This window comes from Euprymna scolopes, chromosome 10 (assembly GCF_053919585.1).
Source record: "Euprymna scolopes isolate OS-2025 chromosome 10, ASM5391958v1, whole genome shotgun sequence".
Classification (NCBI taxonomy): Eukaryota; Metazoa; Mollusca; class Cephalopoda; order Sepiida; family Sepiolidae; genus Euprymna; species Euprymna scolopes.
In genome coordinates, this window is record NC_136491.1 from 142,447,520 (window position 1) to 142,459,656 (window position 12,137).

Sequence of the window (12,137 nt, forward strand, 5' to 3'; positions counted from 1 at the left end):
GTCGCGCATGGAAAGAGACCCCGCACTCTTCCGCGGTGGGCTTTCCTGAGGCCACAGTCCTAGTTGATGGAGGGTCAGCTGATGGTCTACTTGTGATGCATGTGTGATACTCTGCATAACCTCCTGTTCGGCTCCCCCTAACATAACTGAAACTCGTTAAAAATATGATGACAGTACAATCTAAAAATAAGCCTAAACCAGGCTTAGGGTCAAACAAATCCAACTTGCCTCGTCCCTTGAGGCTTGCATTCACAAATATCCGTGGTCTTAGAACTAATTTAGCTGATGTTGAAGCATTTCTCCTAACAAATGCCCCGGATATCTTAGCACTAAGTGAAACTAACCTACACTCCTCCATCCCCTCTAACTACTTTAACATGCCTGGATTTCTCCCACTCTGCCGTAAGGATTCTGACAGACATATGCACGGACTTGGAGTTTACGTTCGTAATACCCTTCCCTTGACTAGAGAAAAAAACCTAGAAACGGATGATCAAGCCGTTATGTGCTTTAGACTTATTATGCAACACAACAATAGCTACTTTTACATTCTCTACCGCTCTCCCTAAACGGCACCATAAAAAAACAAAGTATCTGACAGCATAGACACAGTACTCTCCTTCGACACTAGCGCCCAAGTAAATGTAGTTGGTGACTTTAATGTCCGTCAACAGAACTGGCTTGGATTCTCTACTTACACAGATGCAGCGGGCAGCGCAACTCATAGCTTCACTCTATCTCACTCATTATCACAAATTGTTACTTTTCCAACCTGTTTCCCTGATCAGGAAGAACAACACGCATCACTTTTAGATCTGTTTTTGACCACAGTTCCTGATGATTGTATAACGAAAGCCGACAGCCCACTTGGGAACGCTTATCATGCAGTGATAATGGTTGAAATCGCCCTAAACTTTAGATCCAAAACTGAAGAGCCAGTGCTCAAAACAACGAGATATTATAAAAAGGCTGACTGGGAAGCCATCAGAGATCTTATCAGAGACGCCCCATGGGGACTTATTTTTTCTCTTCCTGCTGAACAGTGTGCCAACGAGACCACTGAATGGTTCAAAACTGCAATTGAAGCGCATGTTCCAATGCGGAAATTATATAGCCAGCCCCACACTCCCTAATGGTTTACTTCGACTTGCGCAACTGCCATTGCTCAAAGGCAGCATGCATTCCGCAGGTTTAACCGACATAAGTCCAGCTCAAACAGACAGAAGTACAGAGAAGCTAGAAGTAACGTTAAGAAAGAAATAGCGACAGCTAAGAGGGTATTTACGGAAACCACTAAAAACGCATCGAAGCACAAAAACTAGGAACTCGTGACTTCTGGAAAATCAACAACAGTGTAGTAAATAATGGTCAATCAACAATTCCCCCACTAACCAATAATCACGTTGTTTGCTCAGCAACCGAAAACGCTAACATGCTTGCCAGTCGGTTTGCCTCAAACTCAACACTGGATCCTTCAAACCACCACCTACTTCAATTTCCTAAACGTACAGACGCCACGCTAGACGATCTGAAATTCACCCCTGCTCAGGTGCATGCTATCATAAAAAACCTTGACACTACAAAAGCATGTGGACCCGATCTCATTCCAGATTAGTATATATGCTGATGACACTACACTCTATAGCAGGCACGAAAGGAAAACAAATGAACATATATCTAAAGTAATGGCAGAAACACTAGAGGATGACCTCCAATCAGTAGTGGAATGCGGACAAAAATAGATGCTCACGTTCAATGCCACCAAGACAAAACTGGTTTCATTCAATAATTACAAGAAACCTTCTCTACCACTTATAGCAATGACCAACGACTCTTTATCTGAGAGTACGTCTTTCAAGCTCCTTGGCCTAACGTTCACAGGAAACATGAGTTGGAACAATTACATCGAGGGCATAGCCAGGGCTGCTGCAAGGAATGCGGGCTCTCTCTACCGTGCTAGAAAACTACTAACACCCGAAAGTATCCTGTACCTCTATGTACGCCCATGTATGGAGTGTTGCTGTCATAGTTGTGCTGGGGCATCGGCTATTAGTCTCTCGTTCCTTGACAGGGTTCAAAAGATAGTCGCAAATCTTATAGGCCCTAAACTGGCATCTACGCTTCAGCCTCTGTCCCATCGACGAAACGTTTCAGCCCTCTGCCTGTGCTACAAGTATTTTAATGGTGAATGCTCTGATGAACTGCAAGCACTAGTGCCCCCACGACGTAAACACCCTCGACAGACCCGACAAGCTGCAAAATCCAACACCCACACTGTAGAGATCCCTAGATGTAAAACATCTTTCTACTCCGGTAGTTTCTTCCCCAGAACCGCTAGACTTTGGAATTCTATTCCAGGTCCCTTCTTCCCCAACTGTACTGACATGCAGAAGTTCAAGTGCAACGTGAACCAACATCTTGCTACCCTAATCCCAACAAAGTTCCCCAGTAGTTGTGTCCTCTGATTGTAGCCCCCTACACCAAAGTGGCAATGCGCCTTGTTTGGAGTGAAAATGTAATAAAAAAATTGTTGAAACGCTAAATCGTCATTTATTTTTGTATAAAATATCAAATTTGTAATCAGTTTTGGGATATTATTTTTTCTGTTCAATTCTTAACATCTGTTGACAAAGAATACTTTACAAGTATTCCGGAAAAATTATTTTCTGTAGTTTCTACCAAAACATTACTGCTACGTTTCTACAAAAATTAATAAAAAAAAGTAAGTTTTCACCAAAATAAAATACTTTTTCCTATAGAATGCACGGTAAAAAAAAAAAATCTTAATATTCTCTAGGAAAATAAACTTAACTTTGTTGAGATAAACTGGCAAAATAATAATAACAATCAATACCCAATACAAAATGCACATTACTTGATATATATATATATATATATATATATATATATATATATATATATATATATATATATATATATTCAATCAAGTCTGATTGAAACAGAGTGAGTTCTTCTTTTTTCTAGTGTTGTTATATAACTTTTCTAATACGCCAAACGGTCCTTTTTGGATTTTGTTTGATAACATTTTTTCATCAAGTGGGATTATACTAAAAAAAAAATAACTATAAAAAAACACCAAGCCCCAATGAAGTAAATGAAAACAAAAACTATCGCTTCAGACGACAATAAGATACATCTACTGAAAGCCTTTAAGAATAATACGGCCGAAAAACAACTTCTTGGCGCCATAATATACAAAATGTCAGCCGAAATACAAATGACTGATCAGAGATTTGAAGTGTTATCTAAGGAAATCGTAAAAAAGAATAACGACTTTATATATAGAATGTGTATATATATGCGTGTATATATGCTATTGTGTATACGGGTGTGTGTATACATATCATCTGTTATCTATCCTCCATCTTGTTTGGGTGTGTGCGTGCACTTATGTTTGGGTGACTGAATATATGTATGATTATGTGCTTGGATTAGGAAAGAAAGAAAACTTCAACCAATATATATGTGAGGTTTGAGTGTATGAATATGCATGTGTGTGTGCGATTGTGGGTGCGTGTGTCCATATATATATGGGTGGATGGATGTATACGCATCTATATATGTGTGTGTATATATATATGTATGCATATATATATGGGAAGGTAAATGCGTTGGTGTGTGTATGTGTGTATATGGATGTATGTGTATGGGTGGGCCCCTGCGTATGTCTCTATATATATGCATGTGTGTGTGTATGTGTTTGTGCCTGCATACGTATGCGGATGTATGTGAGTGTGTATGTGCATACATTTATTTATAAATGTTTGTGTGCATGTATATGTATGTGTGTGATTGTGTGTGCGTGTGTATATATCATCTCCTACCTATTCTCCATCGTACTTATGTGTGTGTGCGTGTACTTATGTTTGAACGATTAAGTACGTGTACGCATGCGTGTTTTGATTGGGGAAAAACAATATGTGTGTGATATATTAGTGAGTGGATGTGTGTGATTACGTGTGTGAGTTTGTAGGTGGGTATGTATATATATATATATATATATATATATATATATATATATATGCTCCTACATATATTTCTGTGTATATGCGTGTGTGTATGTGTTTATACCTGCGTGCGTGCGTATGCGCGTGTATATGTATGTGTGCATGTATGCATATGTATGTGTGTGATTGCGTGTGAGTGTGTGCTATACATGAGGAAAAGAAGTCATAAAACAACATAAAAACCTTCACTAAATGAACCAAAAGCCTTCTCTTCGAACTTAACTCTGACTGGCCACTACCAACACTTACTGTTGGGGACAGAATGTCTGAGACATCACTCTGAAAACGCATTTACTATTAGCAGATGTAAAAATAACATTTCTAACTTTCATAAAAAAAACTACTTTTGACGAAACTATCTGAAGAGAGCGAAACAAAGCTTGAAACGCTTTATAAATATATTTTAAAATAAACAAATGATAAAAGGCTGAAAATCCCACAATTGTGGCTACACTTTTTGAAATATGATAGTTTTTATCTCCTTGGAACTACACACCCATCACTTTATATATATATATATATATATATATATATATATATATATATATATATATATATATATATATATATAAATATATATATATATATATATATATATATATATATATACCGAGAGAGAGAGAGAAAGAAAGAGAGAGGGAGAGATAGATGCGATCTTTATATATATATATATATATATATATATATATATATATATATATATATATGTATGTGTGTATACATGTATATATTTATATATATGTATAGAGAGAGAGAGAGAGAGAGAGAGAGATAGAGAGAGAGAGATGCGATAGGTTTGACTGAAATCAATTAGTTACGAAAGTGCATTTTACCTTAATGCGAGTATGGAATAATTTCCCCTTAAATCAATATAGGGAGCGGCATAATTATAATCTGGCACGTGTTTCGTCGTATACGACTCTCGAATCCCGCTAGAGTCAGCCCCTCTGATGAGTCATAGACGACGAAGCACATGTCAGTTGATAATTATAGAATAAAACAATATATGTATATGTATATATATATGTTTATATATATATATATATATATATATATAGTAAAACAACAGGTATATGAAATGAAGACACAAAACTATATATATATATGTTTTTTTACGCAGTTATCACCACGTATCAAGGCCCGGAAGCCACTAAGGGATAAGGGTTATTGCATGTAAATTACGTTTATGTGGAGATTTGATGATGTGTTTACTTAAGGGGGCGGTTCATTAGGAATTTGTTAATGTTGGACTTGAAGACATCCAAGTCCGATGGGAAGCAGGCAGACGGAACAGAGTTCCACAGACGGAACAGAGTTCCAAAGGCGTGCAGTTCTAAGAAAGAAGCTTCGTTCATGGAATCCGCGTTTTGATTTAGGCACAGATGGGGGAAAATTTTTTTCACAGTGGATTCAGCTAGAGAGGTGTTTTTCTTGAAAGATTGGCAAAGGGGGACCAGAGATTGGAGTTTAGACGAGCACCTACCATGTCAATAACGATAAAACAAGGATAGGCTCGCAAAGTCTCTTCTGTGGGAGAGAGGTTGCCGAGTAGAGAAAAGGGCATCCCCCACTAAGCCACGATGTCTATTTTGTACTCTGTCAAAGCAGGATAGGCTGTTTTTAGCAGCTCCTGCCCAGATATGGCAACAGCATTCCATCATTGGACGTACTTGGCTTTTATATAGATAGAGAATTGCATCAATAGTGGGATGTCTTCTGTAGCCGTAGAAGGATCCCACCATCTTTCCAGCGACCTTGCAACAGACTTGATGTACGTGTTCCATTTCAGATCAGGAGTAAAGGTCAAACCCAGGAGCTTGTCAAAACACGGGGCCTCACCCAGACGAGAGCCATCCATCACAATTAATGCCAGATGGGGATCAGAGCGTTGATGATGTAAGGATAGGAGTTGGGTTTTGGATGCATTAAAGGTAACCAGCCACATCTTCCCCCACTGAACCACGCGCTCGAGATCAGAGGAGAGAGAATCAGAGAGAACTTTTCATTTACAGCCTTTGATGTGTTGCCGTAGATTGTCGTGTCATCAGCATAGATATCAACGAATGATTTAAGTATGTGCTTAGGGAGGTCATGGATGTAGATCAGGAAGGGAGTTGGGCCCAGGATTGACCCCTGAGGGACTCCAGCATTTATATTGCAAGCCTCCGATTTTTGTCCATCGTCCACTACTCTTATAAGCCTATCGGAGAGATATGATTTAATGATTGAGAAAACATTTCCAGTTATACCGTAGCTGGAAATCTTGTGAAGTAGACCCTTATGCTATACCTTGTCGAAGGCCTTTGATATGTCAAGAGCAATTGCCCTAGAAAGGAAGCCTTTGTCAAGAGATTCACTAATCCTGTGGGATATAACCGTCAGCACATCTGCTGCAGATCGTGCAGAGCGGAAACTATATCGTGTGTCACTAAGAAGGTTATTCCTGCTGAGGTTGTTGACTATTTCTCTCTTTAAAATGGATTCCAGCAACTTACTCATAACACACAGGAGACTTATAGGTCTGTACTGAGAGGGAGATGACTTATCACCTGAATTCTTAAATACAGGGAAAACTGATGAGGTGCTCCAGGTAATCGGGAAGCACTTCTCCTTAAGGCAGCGCTTAAATAGTTTCGTTAGTATGGGAGCAAGTTCTGGTTGAAGCTTTTTTAACACTATAATTGGGATGCCATCAGGGCCAGTTGCTTTACTGGAATCTAGGTGCTTGATTAGCCTGGCGACCTCATGCACGGATATTTGTATGTTTCCTAGCTTCTTCTGTGTTATAGGAGGAAATATGGGGAGTTGATGGCCTTCGTCGCATGAGATAGAATTTGCTGCAAAGTTCTTTGCAAATAGTTTGGCCCTGTCTGACGCTGACTAGATGACCTCTGGTCCATTGATAATGGTTGGGATAGAACGCACACTTCTGTTCAGGATCCTATTTGTTATTTCACAAAACTGGTGGGAACCAAGCCGCTGATCAGCTACCTTGGATTTAACAGACTGGGCATATAGCTCTCTTAAATATTTTATTACTCTTTTACAGTTGTTGCTGGCAGTCCTGAAAGCAGCTTTAGCCTCAGTGCATCTATTAAGTTGGTAGCTATGGAAAAAGTGATTTCTGTGCGCGATAGCAGCAGCACATTCTGGGGAGAACCATGGCTGGTTGTTAGGTTTTTGTTGGATTTTTTTAGATGGTATGAATTGGTCTATGCCTACAATTAACCATTCGGTCAGATCTGATACTGTAGAGGACACTTCCTTTTTAAACATGGAGTGCAGAGGTACATCAGATATAAATGTACGGAAGCTATCCAAGTCAGCCATAGAGTATCGGTATACAGTACGGTTAAGGGGTACGTCTGGAGACTTCTTACATTTCGTTTTTATTTTAACTGATACGACGGAGTTGTCGGAAGATCCTAGAGGAGAATGAACGGAACATTAACATAGCTCAGGGGAAGTTGAGAGAAAAAGGTATAGGAGGCTTGCATATTGACCGGGTGTATCGGGCACACGGGTGGGTTCGCGAACAATCTGAGAGAGGTCATAAGCAATAGCAAAATCATGACAAAACCTCCCCTCATCATCTGTCTTATTTGAATGGGTCAGCCATTCCACGTTATGGACGTTGAAGTCACCACATATGTGGATGTTAGCCGATTGATGTGAAGACATTATGTGGTCTATTTTCTTAGATATGCTCTTAAAGATAGTAACTCCGCTACTATGGGGCCTAGAGAGGGCAAATATAAATGCAGTGGTGTTAGCAAGTGCAACCCTGAAGCACATATAGGGTAAATTAGGATCTTCTCTAGAGATATCCCTGCCACACTGGAAGCCATCCTTAATGTAGACACGTATTCTCTGCCCATGGCGATCTTGGGGGTAAGATTTCGATGTTAAATTTGAGTATCCGTTAATTATGAACTCATCTAGGGAAGTGGTCGGCCCTATTCCAGTTTCACTTAGAAATAATATGTTCGATTTCGTCTCCTTTAATTGGGTTTCAACCTCTTGAAGGTTTGAAACGTAGACCCCTGATGTTGGAGAAGGAGAACTGGTAGTAGGGGTATACGTTGGAAGATGGAGCTCTAGGTTTTATCGAATTGTTATTCTGGAGATATTTCATGTTAAGGTTTTGGGATTTGTGGAATAGGTCGGCATACTTAGTTAGAGCAGTACAGAGAGGGAAGGTAAGAGAGAAAAATACAGGGTTTTTTTTGTTGCACACGAAAAGGTAAAGCCGTAACAATTACCCACTAGTATGGCACCGAGAGGCCCCACCAGAGACTACTGCATGGTCCAGATCCACTCACCAAATGGCAATACAGCAGTCCCAGTACTTTGCGCCTGCTGATAGGACAGCCTCCTTAGTGGTTAATCCAAGGTTCGGGTCGCTGACTGTCAGGCGGATTACGTCAGCCCAGACAAGACGTTTATCTCCAGCACCCTTACAAGTGACATGGCCACAAGGACAGACAGAGACAGAAAAAATTCCGACATCTCAGACTACTGTTCACCAAGTACTACCGACATTTAAGCAGTTTTTTCTTCACCCTTTGTCAGAAAAATCACTCATTGAATGAGGACTGAGGGCCAAAAAAGGAACAACGAGAGTTACTGGAGCTGCCGATAACACACCCACTGTATTATATACTCTCCATTTAAAAAAAAGGGGGAGGGTAATTATTACAACTGACTGATTTATATCTAAGTAGTAAGTCCAGTGCTTAGTGTACAATTCAGGACACTTTTGATGATAATCTCCCCTCCCATATTAATGGGTGGAAGTTTGTCGTTATCTATCGAGTTTGAATCATTGGTGTTTCACCTCATTATTTAATTAAAATCCAATAATTAACTGTTATCAATTTGTAAAGTCTGCTTAATATTAACTTACATTCCAGTTTAGATAATTATTCAAGGTTTTAATTTAGGAGGTTCGTTTTCATAGGTAATTTTGCTTTGCTAATGACACTGTGGTATATTTCGAATGTACTTGAAAATAAGGCTAACTATATTAGATGGTTTGATTGATATATTAATATATTATATATATATATACATACATACATATATATATATATATATATATATATATATTTAATATATTTGATATATTATTTATTTAATAATGAAATGCAGGCAAAATTTGCGGGATGTAAGGGTTTTTTTATGCCAGGGCATTTCGAAGCCTAATGCTTCTAATCAGAAGAGTAGAGAAGGTGCTAGGTAGCATGGGGAAGATGCGACATCTAGCGTATGGTTAATTAGGGACGAAAAAGATTAAGAAGAATTATAGAATGTTGGAAGAAACTTTATTGAATTCTTAATAAATAAGGAGGAGCTTATTATATATAGTATGATATATAAGATTATATATGGTTTTTAACATAGTATTGAGTTTCAGGGGTATATGTATTATGGCTAAATAGGAGGTGTATGGTTTCTACGTGCTAATTTATTTTAACGGTTTGTTGGGGGTATATTGTCTATGGAGTGGGTAATTTTGATTTTTATTGGTGCCACCTTAACGGCAAATGGCGGCTATAAATTCGCTTCTAATTTAGGGGGGGTGAAAGCTGAAAGTTAATATGCAGCAATATATATATATATATATATATAAGTTTCTACTGTTATGATTTAGGGAGTATGATCATAAGGGAGCGGTGGGAGATTAGGGTTGCAATGGCTATGAGTGAGTTTTACTAGATGCAAAAGTATACGTATTGATGTCCAAGTGGGGGAGTAAGAAAATCATTACTATTTATGAAAGTGGTAAAAATATACCAAATAATACTAGGGCAATTATAATAGTACGAAAGATAATAGTAATGAAAATCACAATAATAGTAGTAATAATAAAGCTGAAAATAGAATAGAAGTAAAATTGAAGGTAAAAATAAAGATGAATTAAAGACAGACTTAAAGGTAAGTATTTAAAATAAACATTAAAGATAATATTACCAATAGCTGTGATAGAAGTAAATTATAAATTAATGTTAATAGTTATAATGGTAGCGGTTATGGTAGCAATGACGGGGATAATAACAGGGATAATAATAGTAACAATAATTATAATGATTAATAATAACAATAATTATAATGATGATTATTATTATAATAATGATAAAAACAATAATAAGAAGAATAGTAAAAGCGTTAAAAAGTAAATAAGTAATAATAATGATAATAATAAATGTAGTAGTAACAATACTTCTACTACTAGCTTTAACATCACCACCACTACTATCAATAATAATAATAATAATAATAATAATAATAATAATAATAATACTGTTAATACTTATTATTAGGCGTGCGTACAAGAACTGGATAAAGACAAGTGGAGGGTCAGAGTAGCAGGAAAAGGGGTTGAGGAGTGAGGAGTAATTTGCCCCGTACAAAATAAAGAAAAATTATAATTACCCCACTATTATTTGGTATATTTTTACCACTCTCATAAGTAGTAATGGTTTTCTTACTCCTCCACTTTGACATCAATATGTATACTAAACCGTTTGCATCAAGTTACACGCATTCATAGTCCTTGCCACCCTAATCTCCCACCGTCCCCTTGTGATCATACTCCCTATATCATAACAGTAGAGACTCAATCGTCTCAACCCTAATATATATGAATATATGATTATAATATATATATATATGTTTATATATTTATAAAAATGTGTATATATAAATATATATATACAAAATATACGCATATATATGTATATATATATATGTGTGTATATATAGACATATATGTGTGTATATATGGTAAGTTAGTGTGTCAATCTAAGAGAAACACAGACTAAAAAAGAGAGATCCATCAAGGCGTCAATATTTATTGTAGAGAGGTACTTTCAGTTAATTTTAAATTTCAAATCCGTGAGCTTCTTTTGGGACACACTCTCTCTCTCTCTCTCTCTCTCTCTATATATATATATATATATATATATATATATATATATATGTAAATATATGTATATAAATATATATATATATGTGTGTGCTTGTGTGTGAAAAGTGAGTGAATGTATATCTAAGAGAAAAATAGATTAAAAAAGAGAGATTAATTCTGTTTCATGATTAATGCTTATATTTACATGTGTCTGTAAATTTCTTTTTTATAAATATGTTTGCCAATTATTAAAACCACATATGTTGCTTAGAATTAAAAAGCCATTATACACTCTTTAGTTTAAATTTTCAGCTCAATATGACAAAGACGTCAAGCATTCCAGAAAATCTACGGACGCCTAGTCATTTATTTTGTCTAAATGATGTTTTCCTGACAAAACTCTTAATGTATGTTATAGATAAATCGTTGAAAAATTGCTTTGTTTTATGCCTTTGTCAGCAAAGCCTAGTCACCTCGTTATTTAAGACTAGTGGGGTGGAGACTAACTTGTCAGGCCGAAAATACGCAGAAATAAATTTTCATTGATGCAGATATCTTATTGAATATAAAACAGCCAATTTTGTCACCCGACTGAAATGCTTAATGTTTTTTTTTTTTTTTTTACACAGTGATCACCACTTATCAAGGCCCGGAAGCCACTCAGGGATAAGGGTTATTGCAAGTACATTACGTTAGTGTGGAGATTTGATGGAGTGTTTACTTAAGGGGGCGGTTCCTTAGGAATTTGTTAACATTAGACTTGAAGACATCCAAGTTGTAGTCACGAGGGAAGCAGGCAGACGGAACAGAGTTCCACAGGCGTGCAGTTCTAAGAAAGAAGCTTTGTTCATGGAATCCGCGTTTTGATTTAGGCACAGATATAGAGTGGGGGAAATTTTTCACAGTGGATTCAGCTAGACGGGTGTTTTTCGTGAAAGATTGGCGAGGGGGGACCAGGGATTGGAGTTCAGACGAGCACCTGCCATGAAAATAACGATAAAACAAGGATAGGCTCGCAACGTCTCTTCTGTGAGAGAGGGGTTGCAGGGTAGAGAAAAGGGCATCCCCCACTAAGCCACGAAGTCTATTTTGTACTCTGTCAAGGCATGATAGGCTGTTTTTGGCAGCTTCTGCCCAGATATGGAAACAGTATTCAATCCTTGTACGTACTTGGCTTTTATATAGATAGAGAATAGCAT